Source organism: Stegodyphus dumicola, chromosome X2 (genome assembly GCF_044657685.1).
Source record: "Stegodyphus dumicola isolate Sdum_Otavi_A_Nest chromosome X2, ASM4465768v1".
NCBI lineage: Eukaryota > Metazoa > Arthropoda > Arachnida > Araneae > Eresidae > Stegodyphus > Stegodyphus dumicola.
This window is the reverse complement of record NC_140781.1, coordinates 77,277,446-77,290,114: the sequence shown is the minus strand read 5'-3', so window position 1 is coordinate 77,290,114 and position 12,669 is coordinate 77,277,446.

Below are 12,669 nucleotides of genomic sequence, written 5' to 3'. Positions count from 1 at the left end.
TACTCTTCTTCACATTTCGATTTGGGAGCGCTACTGGATGGCGAAGAACACCCTGCGTTTACTAATATACTGATGTTAATTTTCTCGTCTTTGTTTTGTATTTTATTTGATGTTAAGTTGTGTTGTGACATGTAATTAGAAATAAAAACAAATTGTATGACTAAGTGATTTTAATAAAGTGTAATTAAATTTATTTTATAAATAATAAGGTTTTATCTAATTTCTTTTAAAGTACATTAACAGTAAGTACCATTTTAAATTAAATTTTAAACGTAAAAGCAATATTTGAAATTATTTATAAGGAAGGGGCAGAAAGGGACTGTAGGATCAGAGCAAGGAATACCCAAACTCAAAGGATAAAACCCCATCTCACCTGGGAGGGCAGGGTGCATCAACTTGAGCCAGACGCTTGGCATCATGAGGTTGGTTTGGCTTTGTTTATTTGATGACGGCAAAGCACGCAAGGGCTTTCTGCCTAAGGGTTGGGATGCCTTCGTGGAAGACTTTCTAAGGGAACTTGCCCCCATACACATTGCACATGGAGAAAACAACAAAAACGCGCATGCAGCCAGCCCTTTTTTCAGGATTTGAGCCCCGGATCGATCGAACTACCAGTGTTCAGTGACTTTACCGCTCGGCCGCTGGTGGGCGGCATCACGAAGACAGAACTCACATGGCCCTTGAGCCTCCAGTCCTGGCCTTCGCACGGCTGGATTACAGCACCATGCCACCGGTGCCAGCCAGCGAAATTACTTTTATCAGCTAGATAATCGATTCACACATAGACACAGACCTTGTGATACGTATTGCTGTCTGTTTTTAGTAGCTCTCATCATTTCGTTGGTTGCCTTTTGAACACTATCTGAGAATGCCATACTCAATATCACGTATTAGTTTTCGTTTTTTTCTTTCAGTAAAATAATGTAGGGCTGAAAAGCTGTTAGAATATGCGTTTAACAAATGATAATACCTAAAATAATATTTTTTATAATTTAGTATTTACTGTCAAGTACATCATATTAGTGTATGGTAAATTTTAGGGTACGTATTAAAGAAACCACCTCAGTAAAACTAGAGAAATTTTCAGAATGTGCAAGACTGTGGCAACCATGCTCATTACAATCCTTCAGTCAAGCAATGTCGCCATTTTCATATGCGTTCTTTTTTGTTCAATTCAACCTCATTGTATAAGCATATCATTGATATTTTATGCCTTTAACTTAGTTTTAAAATATAAGCTTGTGGAATGTGTCAGGAATGGAAGAAAGTACGGTAAAATTTCTGCAGGAATACAGAATTTTGCTAAAAATTTTCTAAAGGGAACAATGAGGAAATGCGTTTCCCTAGATAGCCGCTGTTGCCGAGGATTGCCGAAGCCCAGTCTCCGCAATTCTGTGGTGTTTTTTTAAGCGGAAACAGATCGCTCTGTACTTCGGAAGAAGAATAGCGCAAACAAAGGGATAATAGCTAAGTACTCCAAAAATTTATAGAAATGCTCTGTAATCCAAAATTGAGTTTATTTGTTTTTGAAAAAAATATCGTATAATTACACAAGTCATTTATCATTGTGAAATTTCAAGTTAAAATTAAAAGGATGATTTTCAAAAAGTGCTTCACGCAGTCATCAAATCACCTGAGACCTTGTTAGGTCTGTTAGAAGATGAATATTTCAATCACTTATTCATTTTTATGTAATACCTCATATTAAAAAAATTAAGAGTACAAACGAGTTTAAAACAAACTCCACACTCGGACACACATTTGAATATCATAATTGTAAAGAAACAGAAGTTACGCGATTAACTTAATGATTCCCTCAATACTGAAAACTGGGTTGGCTGCTAGTTGCTTTAAATGTATGCAATAATAATGTAGGAAAGGGATGAAAGGGGGTGGAAGAAGAGATAGGATGACTCTCGGGGTGCCCTCCATCAGAATTGGGTGAGGGAGTGAGCAAAATCTCACTGTCACCTGCAAGGTGTTCTAGGCGTATCTTGAGAGCTCCTTGCCACGAGGAATTTCGTGGGCTTGCTGTCAGTCAAGTGAGCATAAGTATAGCAAGAACAACACAATCTCCAAACTTAACTCATGATTTCTCGGATTATTTCCAGCGTATGACGATGGTTTCCTATTCTTACCCTGGAGGTAGGAAGGGAACTTCCTAATTTACCATACTAGTTTAGTGCTGCCATCTATGAAGAATTTTAGGGAGTTTTTAATATAAAATAAGTTAGCGAAGAAATTATAAGAACTAACCTGCAAACATTTGGAGAAAAAAATTAATTACACATAAGTTCAATAAAATATAAGTACTTCACATTTCATTAAGTAAAACTTATTAAAATATAATTTCCTACATAATTAATTATAAATTTAGCAATTTATTATTATTATTATAAGAAGAGATAGAGATGGATAAAAGAAATGTTCATGTCCGAGCAGAAAAATCAGCTCCGTTAACTTAAAACAAGTCAGTAAATGAGCGTAGGCATGATTTATTTGCAGTGTTTAATTTATTGTATTGAAATTTAAAGCATTGTTTCCATTTTGAAAGAGCTGATAATAAGGTTTTGAAATGATACGGAAATAATTGAGTAAACGTTAATTCATCTTTTAGCATTTAAATTTTGTAATTGCTACAAAATTGTTTTTTATTTTGCAGTACCTCGTACAGACTGTAGATATCATGTAGTTCTATTATTGAATTTCTCTTTACTTTGTCGTTTTTAAAGCCTAGTGAGGGCTTAAATTTAGTTGGAGCGCACCGTAGCCCCGAATAACTCAATCGGTACTTCTCAGCTTTTGGGTACTCCGGTACTTTTCAGCTTCTCAGCTTTTGGGCACTATTGCGAGCTGAGCTCGCAATGGGAGTTCCAAGTCAGAGCGCAATACAAGGCTTAACTTCTAAAATTAGGAATACCAGAGAGCTATGGAGTATCATCAAGGAATATGAACAATACATAATAAAGTAATAATACAGAATAAAGTAAATAAGTTAATGAAAATTAAAGTTTAATAAAATGTAGGAAGATAAATAAAAATTAATAAATTAATGATAGTTAAATATATAAATTAATAATAAAGAGCTGAAATAATATGTAAAAATAAGTAAAAATTAATAAATCAAGTAAATTAATGATAATAATAAATAATGGTTAGATAATAAATTAAAATATCGGAACTCACAATATTTGGAATTCCGCCTAGGATGAGAACTATCAGAGCTGATCTCCTGTGGATCCGGCTGATTATAAGCATCTGGTATATAATTAAATCGTAATACTGCACGCACAAAATTATGTTACTAAAAAATGTACTGATTACTTAAAAATGTAATCAAATTTTTTTACTATGAAACCGTGAATTTCTTTTTTAGCAATTAGTATAACCGGCATTTGCACTAGCTACTGAATGTATGCTTCCCAGTGTCTCAGGAAACCAATTTACACAGACAAACTTAAGTACTTGGAAGGACAAATCATCTATTTTAAATTGCTACCTCTTTAGGAAAGGTACAGTTATGGGCTGTACCCACCCGATGAAGATGACTTAAAATGAATTTAGAAATCAAAAGCAGGAAGCAGTTTTACCTGATCCCAAAGAATACTGTTCAATGTATTTCTTTTATCCTCGGCGTACGTACCTTGCTATGCTCAATTTCGTCACTTTTTTTTAATTTAATTTTTACTACGCATTACTTTATTATTCCCCTAATCATAATAATGTTATTGCTATTTTATAAGAACTTTTATTTACCATTTTGTTTGACTAATTTATTATTCGTCTTCTATTTATTATTATTTTAATCATCGATTTCTCATCGCTTCCCTTAAAATTTTATCCAAGAAGGGATCACTTCCTACAAGAAGGTAGCTCTCGCGTTTTATGCCATAATCTATATAATCCAATCCATCTTTCCTCAAACTGTCTTTTCTAGTAAACAAGCCATTGATTCAACTTTTAGTTAGTGGTGATTTTTATTTGAAATTTATTTCTAGCTTTATATTGAGCTTATTTTTTATAAGTTTCTTTTATGTTTTATTTGAGTTAAAAGGAAGTGCGCACCTTGTCGTTCATTGTAGCATCCTTGACCATCCAATATTGCGCTATCCAACATTCTGCTTCACCAGAAGGTACCGCCAAGGCACAATACTTACTAATACATTTTATTTATGAAATGAATAATTTAACAATTTTTATGTGTATGTAATGTAAGATATATTGCTAGTATTGCTGTCAAGTGCTCTTCAGTTCTTAAAATGGGAACTCTGAAATCTTATCCATTAATATAACGGCCTATTTGATGATCACTAGGTATCAGTTATTAGCGTTATTTTCAGAGTGCTATTCTTAGTTTATACAGTGAGAAGTGTACGTCTCTGTGTTAATGCGCTAATAAGCAAGAAAATGTCATTCTGAAATTTAAAGTAGTTGGAAATGAGAGCTTCTAATAAAGTACGACATCGACAGCCATCGAGAACTTTAGATGTCTCGGAAATAAAATTTCCACACTTTTTTTTTTAGCTTGATGATCCGACACATTTTCTCCTAAGTAAAATTTACGCTTTATAGAAACAGAACTCCTTTTTAAAATCTTGAAACAGATCTGTTGAAAGTGAATAACGAAGTAATGTTGTAATCCTCTGTGTTTGCCTGAGTTCCAACGAGCTGTCTGAAACAATTTAATCCGCGAAGAAAGGCACATTGTTATCTTATCAGAGACAGTAAAAATTTAAGACAGTCAGACGGAGATTTAAAGCGGTTTTGGGAACTAGAAGCATATAAGATGGTATTCCCAATTTCGCGAAGGATCAAGCCATAAACATCTTCAACAAAACAACTAGATTTTACAGTGGCCTTTATGAAGTAGATTTGGCTGAGAAAAGGAATTGGGAGGAATTAAGCGACACTTTCCTCTAGCTACAGAGAAACTGTATACAAATTTTCTAAATTGTATAAAAATTCTCAAGCGTGAGCAATGCTTACATCCACCCTGTGTTTATAATTTTTATTTAGGAACAAAAAAGTAATTTTCTTTCATTTTGATTTTTTGCCGTATTTTTTGTGCAATGAATTTCGACAGAGGAGAGCACCATAACAAGGTCTATTCTGGTGCTGCCATCTATTAGTTGATATGACTACTAATGAGCATGAATGTTTCAAGCAAAATATAACATTAAAATACAATAAAGCATAACATTTTCCCATCATATTATTAGAAAAATAAACTGATTTTTTTATGCAGAGCATTTAGTATGAAAATTCGACTTAATAACTAAAAAGAGGAACTAAAAGAATCTTAAAAAAAAAAGTTTTTAACTTCTTCATCTGTTAATTATAAGTGTATTGTAGTATCCACATTCCATCCATATTATATATCTCTATTGCACTCTTTTAATCCATATTCCATTTGTTTTAACCAAACTCGGACTTCTTTTGATTATCAAAAATCCGAATTTTTTAATTTTTTTCATATTTGCTTTATTATCGGTAGAGGTAATATAAATATAAAGAAATCAGTCCTTAAATGCAAAAAATTTGAATCTGTTATTCTAGCCTAAATGATTGAAGGCAACTAAATAAATCTGCAAATGACTGAAGAGATTGCCTTGACATGTATGTATTGAAATTTCGGAACACCTTAATATACGCGATTTTTATATTAAATACGCAACACTGCGTTAATTCTCAACTGAAAAGCTGTTATAACTACTATATTTTGCATTAACTATACCAAGCTCCTTAAAGAAATTTTATTTGATGATTTAATGCGTGCCATGTGTAGTTAAATAGTCAGCCAATTTTTATAAGGAATCCTTATTAAAAAGTTCATATTTCATGATTATTAAAAGTCAGCTGAGGTTCATGATTATTAAAAGGTCATTATTAAAAAGTCATATTTCATGATTTTTCATACATAATTATTATGGAAGTAAACTTTGTGTGCGACAACTAAATAAACAGTCTTTTATGACTTAAAACATTTAGAGGAGTTGAATGTGTGCATCGGTAAATGAGGAAAAGTTATGTGTCCCTTTCAATGAAAATGAAACTGAATAGATATACGAACTATACGATTATTCCCTTCTGGAAAAAGAATAAATTATTACTTATTGTGGAATTTATTAGGAAATACTTATTGAGTATTACGAACATTTGTTTAAGTATTATTTTTGGATAATATGATTTCTTTTAAGAAGAATTATTTCTTCTTGTTGGTAGTTTTTCTAATAACTTTATTAAGAGTAAAGTTTGCTTTTATTCTAGTCAGAGCTCTCCTAATTAGTTATTGAGTTTTCCTCAACGGGCTACTTTTCGAAAGGAAGAGAGTGACTTTCATAATGTCAGAATCTGCGTTTTATTATTATTAATGTTTATTTATTTTGAGTTCTCCTTCTTTTTAGTATTGATTTTATTTAATTCCTCCAATTAATTTTGCATAAATATGATGAATATTCGCCTATTATACAATTTTAATAAAGCATAATTAAATTTATTTTACAAATAATTAGATTTGTCTGTAAATTTATCAAAACACATTAATAAAATGTAATGTTTTAAATTAAATTTTAAGCATTGTTTAAATAAAATTGAAGAAGGTTAAAAAAAGAGACTGTATTTCAGTAACCAGACCTATGGATACTACATTTCTGTTGTTGTTGTTGTTGTTGACTAATGCTCACTTGTCTGACCTATAGTCAGCCCAAGCCCACGAAATTCCTTGTGGCAAGTAGCGCAAGATACGCCTGTCGTTGACAACAGTCATAAGCACCTTACAGGTGACAGTGCGATTTAGCTTAGTTCTCCCCCCCCCAATTTTGATAAAGAGCACCCCGGGGGGATGAGTCCGAGGGTCTCCCACTCCCTCTCTTCCTCTACCAATAACTTCTCTAGAGGACTTTTTGGTCGCCGCATATTTAGAGTGCCTTCATGCCGCACGGACACTATACATTTATTTGCAAACATCTAGGCCTTCTCTGGGATACGAACCCGGGCCCTTCGGCACGGCAATCAGCGACGCTAGGATACTGCATCTCCGTACCCCATACTTTATCATCAGGAAGGGTTTACGCGGTACACAACTCTCGATTATCCGATCTTGATAATAAAAAGGCTTAAAGTTCTGGCTCCTAAGACGGCTAGATCACAGCATTATGCCAGAGGTGTTGGCCAGCAAAACCCATTTTATTAACTAAATAAGCTATTCGCATCTAGAAAATACCATGTGAGATGAGTACATTTCTGTTGTTAGTTATTGTCATCATTTCTCTTTGTTTAAAACTTGATCTAAAAACATAATATGCAAATAATAAGTGCTAACTTTTCCATTTTGTTTCAAGTTGCAAAGTAGTTACTTTATTATAAAATATTAATAAAGGTCAATTCTAGTAATAGTTTTTTAGAAATCCGTATTTTGTCAGATATCTCACTTGAACATAAAATATGTATTACATAAAATTTTGATTCCCACAACGCAGCCTTTTGTGCAGAGAAAATGGATTAAAATTAAAATACGACTTAGTAGTAATATTTTTCGAAGATAAAACGAAGGAACGAATGAATTTAGTAGTCATATTTTTCAAAGGTTGAAAGAATAAACTTAGTAATAATATTTTCAGAAGGTAGAACGAATGCACTGTTAGTGCTGAATCAAATCAGAATGCATAAAGTGGAGTATTATACAAGAAAAAAATTTTTAAATTGCAGTGGTCTATTTCTCTTCTGGTAATGGTCTAGTTCTGTCTCTTTATCTACAGAGGGCAGTGTTGCGACGTTTACTGCTAGTATGCTTTGCTCCATTTGTAGAGCCATTAGGTATTTTGGAAGCAGGAAAGACGAAAAATATGCTACGCCTTTGCCAGGAATCGAACCACGGACCTCTGGAATACGCGCCCAGCGTGCAGACCACCACACCACGAAGGCATGCCCAGAAGGGGGAGAAATATCTTATATATTCCCCCTTTTAAAGGAAGACAGGGCTTCTAGGAGATCCAATCACCAAATCCTGGGTATGGAGAGTCATCATCCACCACATTTTAAATTCAGGCGCCACTTGTAGAAATAGTAGGTATTTTGGAAGCAAGAAAGACGAAAAATATACAACGTCTTCGCCGGAAATTAATCGCCGAGCCACGGACCTCTGGAATATGCGCCCAGCGTGCAGACCACCACACCACGAAGGCATGCTCAGAAGGTGGGAGAAATACCTTATACATCTGCCAAATTAAGGAATGTATAAAAATGAAGTGAATCGCAGGCAGCAGAAGTGCACTAAGAGACGGCACAGAGACAAAAAGCAAGTTAAGGTCAGGTACTTAAATTTCATCATGAAGCCACATCTCTTAAAGCAATTAGTTTCAACTTTCTTTGCCTGACTAAAACGCCAAACCATACTTCCTGTAGCGTTTTCAACGTATGATATAGAAATTCTTTGGTGTATTGTAGTAATGTATGAGGTACTAACGAATGACAAATTTTAATGTGTAAATAAAAATAGTATAGGAAGTAATAATTATAAATGGCTCCTTTGAAATATAAAATACAGTAATATTAGTGTCTATAGTCATGGCGATTTTTAATTTTCCAGCTTCTTCTTTTAACTTTTCATTTAGAAATTACATACACTGCGTTATTTTCCGCTCTTGATTTTCAAGAGATAACCGTTTTAAAACAGAGGAGAAACTCGCAAGTAAATATACTATTTTGGATAAGGCTACACAGAGAAAGGTGTTTAGCAAAGAACTAAAATGCTTGTGTTATAAGAAAAAACAAAGACATGAAAAAATGTACAGTCAAACTTAAAAATAATTATGCTTTGATGTTATAGAATATCATAAACAATGTCTCTAAACTATGCTATTCAAGCAAAAGTTATTGGAATTAGTGAAAATGTCATTAATTAAAGATATTTAAGGGCATTTTTACTTCCTTGTAAGAAGTAAAGGAAATATTATAACCTCGAAAAATTCTGGATATCATATTTCAAAGAAATATCCTTTTTGACCATTCCCGAATCCATATGAACTAATTCTTTTAGTTCTGGCCGTCTGTAGGGCAGAATAAAGGAATCTTTTTGCGAAACGGAATGTAAAATGGATTTAAAATTTAATGTGAATACAAAAGCGGTTTTTTTTTTCGTGACTCCTGTTTGTGAATCTGTTATGCATGTATGTTTCTCGCACGAATCAAAAGCGATTGGCCGTAGAAAGGTTGGAACTTTGTATATGAAACAGCTATAACATCTAGTTGCACACCGCCCTCAGTTAGTCTAACAATAAATATCTAACAATATTTAATATCAGTTTATTATTGTAAATATCTAACAGTATTTAATATCTCTTTATTGTTGCTCTAAAAAGCATATTTAATAGGCCATCCAATGAAGTCGTGTTTTATACACATCAAAGTCTCTCAATTAATGACTGTAACTACAATTCAGGCTTTCCTAACTCTCTCAGAATTCTAATATCTTAGTTTTTCAATTTTTATTGCTATTGTCATTGGTAAGTAGCATTATGTTCATGTCCGCTTAGTTCTGTCAGTTGCTTTTGATGTGACAATGGATGTAGTTCCTTCCAGAAACTTCATGCGCATTCACATGCCATTACAAAACGCGGAAGTATGTGTACTTGGCTGCTCAGAGAATTGGCGTTTTCAGCTAGCGATGGCTTTATTTAGAGAGCCTTAAGAAAATGAATTATTGAACTCTTCCAATCCCGATGGCTGCTTATCTTCTAAGAAAATTTTCAAACAAACTAAGGATCCAGGACATCATTAAATCGAATAGGAACAATAATTCCACATAGAACCGGAGAAAAAAATACTACAAGTGACCTCGCAAGGATACAATGAGCACGGTAACGAAAATCCCAGCTTCAACAGAAGTCGCACCAATATCCACAAAAGAAAGGAAACCGATACTGAGACGGACGAAGAAAGAAAAAGAACAAATAAACTACGTAATGAAGAATATGAGTCAGTATACAGTTAAAACCTTTATTCCGATATCAGGAATCCCCATTTTCCACGGCACCCAGACCAACAGAAGAAGTAATGAATATCGAAACAGAACAGCTTTATGAAGCCGAAAAGGACACAGCCAAATTGGCAAACCGAGAAGTCGACTGAAATCAAATGATACGAATTGTAGTCAACAGCAAAAAAAAATTTGTAGCTTTCTTCTAGAAAGATCGGAAGGAAGAACAAGGAAGAATCAGCTACTCATGTATCTTCCCGAGGAAGAAGGTCTCCAGAAGAAATTGATAACGTTTTTACAAACTCTTTCACATATTCCAACCTAGAATCGAAAAAGGCCTGTAAAGAATCTGCTGGTAAACCTCGAAGCTGAACATATCAAAGAAGAGCTCATACAGAAAATTTTCATGTTATAAGGAAACAAAATTCACTAAGAAGACAGATGGTGTTGAAGTTGAGCTTCCACTTTACTTCGTCGAATTCCAGCATTCTAAAGAAGGTGAAAAAATATTTAATTTAAGATATGTAAAAGCTACAAAAATTTCTGTAGTCATATTTCGTGAAAGCAACAAAACTTGTGCAGTTGTTCAATTGTCAGACGTTCAGACACAGCGAACACCACTTTCTAACTCATAAAAATCTCTTCAATAAAAACCATAGAAACTTTGAAAATAAAGCCAGAGAAGGTCAGACCCAAGTGCATTTTCTGTAATGGAAATCACTCGTTTCGTTTTCAAGTTGGTAAATCTACCTCAGTAGAATGAAATCAAAATGTAAACTTCCCATGAAGCCAGACACGAAAAGGAAAGAGTTAAACATTGAATTCCGCTCGGGAATATTTCCCTTCGCTCCCGGAAGCTAAAAAAAATCAATCACTAAACTAAAACATGAGGAAATAAGTCATATGCTGATATCTACACGCAGCTACCTCATCATTTGGAGTCAAATCTAATTGGGGATTTATGGAAAACATGACAGACTTTGTGAAAGATATCAAAAAGGCGAAGACACCCTTCGAAAAGCTCAGCACAGGTTTAAGTGCCGCTTTGAAACTTTCGAACACTTTGCAGAGCTGTACTAAACGCTGCCTTTGCGGCGTTGATAAGCACTACTGCAGCACAGGCGCTAAAAAATGGCAGCAAATGCAGTCTGACGAATAATCTTAATATTTAAGCCCAAGTGAAACATCCAACGTGCACTCGGCATCAAACGTCGCTGAGACATGGACTTGGGACGAGCTGATTTCCATGTCAAACTCAACTCCTTAAGGCGTTTTACCAAATCGCTCCTAAATATTTTTATTAATAATACTCATGCAGCACCCTGACATCCCATATTAACATCCTCTGAACTTATCAGTCCCCCAGGTCTGAGAGGGGTTCTCATGAGATATCTGGAAAGTGGTATTTATTAAATAGCCAGTGTCAAATTAAAGTACAAATATCTGAAAATCCATTTTTCAAAACTATTTTTGCTTTTGAAGAAGAGGAACCTGTGTCTCATCGCACTTTAAATTGATAGAGTTTATTTGAAATTTATGCTAAGCTAAGGCTGCTTTTTTGCGTAATTTTAAATTACTGTCGTTTCGGTGGAATGTAAGGAAATAATTAATTTACATCTTCCCAAATCCGAACAATTACTGTTAATTTTCTAGCTACATTTCTTTAATCCTGATGTCTACCATTTTTGAAGAAAAAAGCCTTTTTGATCTGCGATTTTTTAAATTTCAGAAGCAATAGTTTCGAACGTATTATTTTATTTGATTAAAATCTCAATTGGCCAGTAATAAATTTTTTTGTTTCATTTAGGAGCATATAATTTGAAGTAAAGGAAAATTTCTTAGAAAATAAAAAAGTATGCTTTTAAAACGTTAAATCTTTTCTTAAAGTTTTGTTTCTAACTCAGTATGACATCCCGTTTGATTGCGTAAAAGCCTGAGGATTAATCCAAGTGAAAAAAGCAGTATGTAGTCATCAGCTAAAACAGCAGAAAATCGTGAGTTAAAAAAGAAATAAAAGACTAAAAGAGATCTTTGTTTATTGTTCTTAAATTTCAGACAGTCAATATGGAAAAAGAGAAATTCAATAAATGAAACTTTTTTTTTTTAACTACGAAAGATCTGCAAAGCGAAAGCTTTAAATTAATTTGTTTAATTAATTTTCTTAATAATGTTCCTTTGTAGCATTATTTAAAAACAAGGAGTGGAGGAAATTTTTTTCGAAGCAGAAGTTTTATGTTCATTCTGAAGGATTGTTTTCTGTCCAATTAGATGGCAGGCATATACGATTGAAAATTTCTAACAATAAGTGAAAAGACCTTTTTTACTTTAAAGAGATTACATTTTATAGAACATATCTAACCTTTATCTGAAGTAATTAAAATGACTTTTTTCAGCCGAGATTCCTCGGAAGCCTAATATTCAATGAGGAATTGTAATGAATAGGCTATTCATGTGTTAAACGTATAGTTAATCATATGAATCGTATATACCAGGCATCACTAGCAGCAGAAACTTAGTTTAAGAGTTGCTCTAGACCAGGGCTTCTTAAACCTTTTTCATTCGAGACCCCTTTTTATCAATGATACTTTTTCGCGACCTCATGACCCCATAATATTAACGAAAATTTTGTGGGATTCCATAAGCATTGCGCAAATCCGACACACGTGGGAGTGAAACTGTCAGTTTTTCACTTG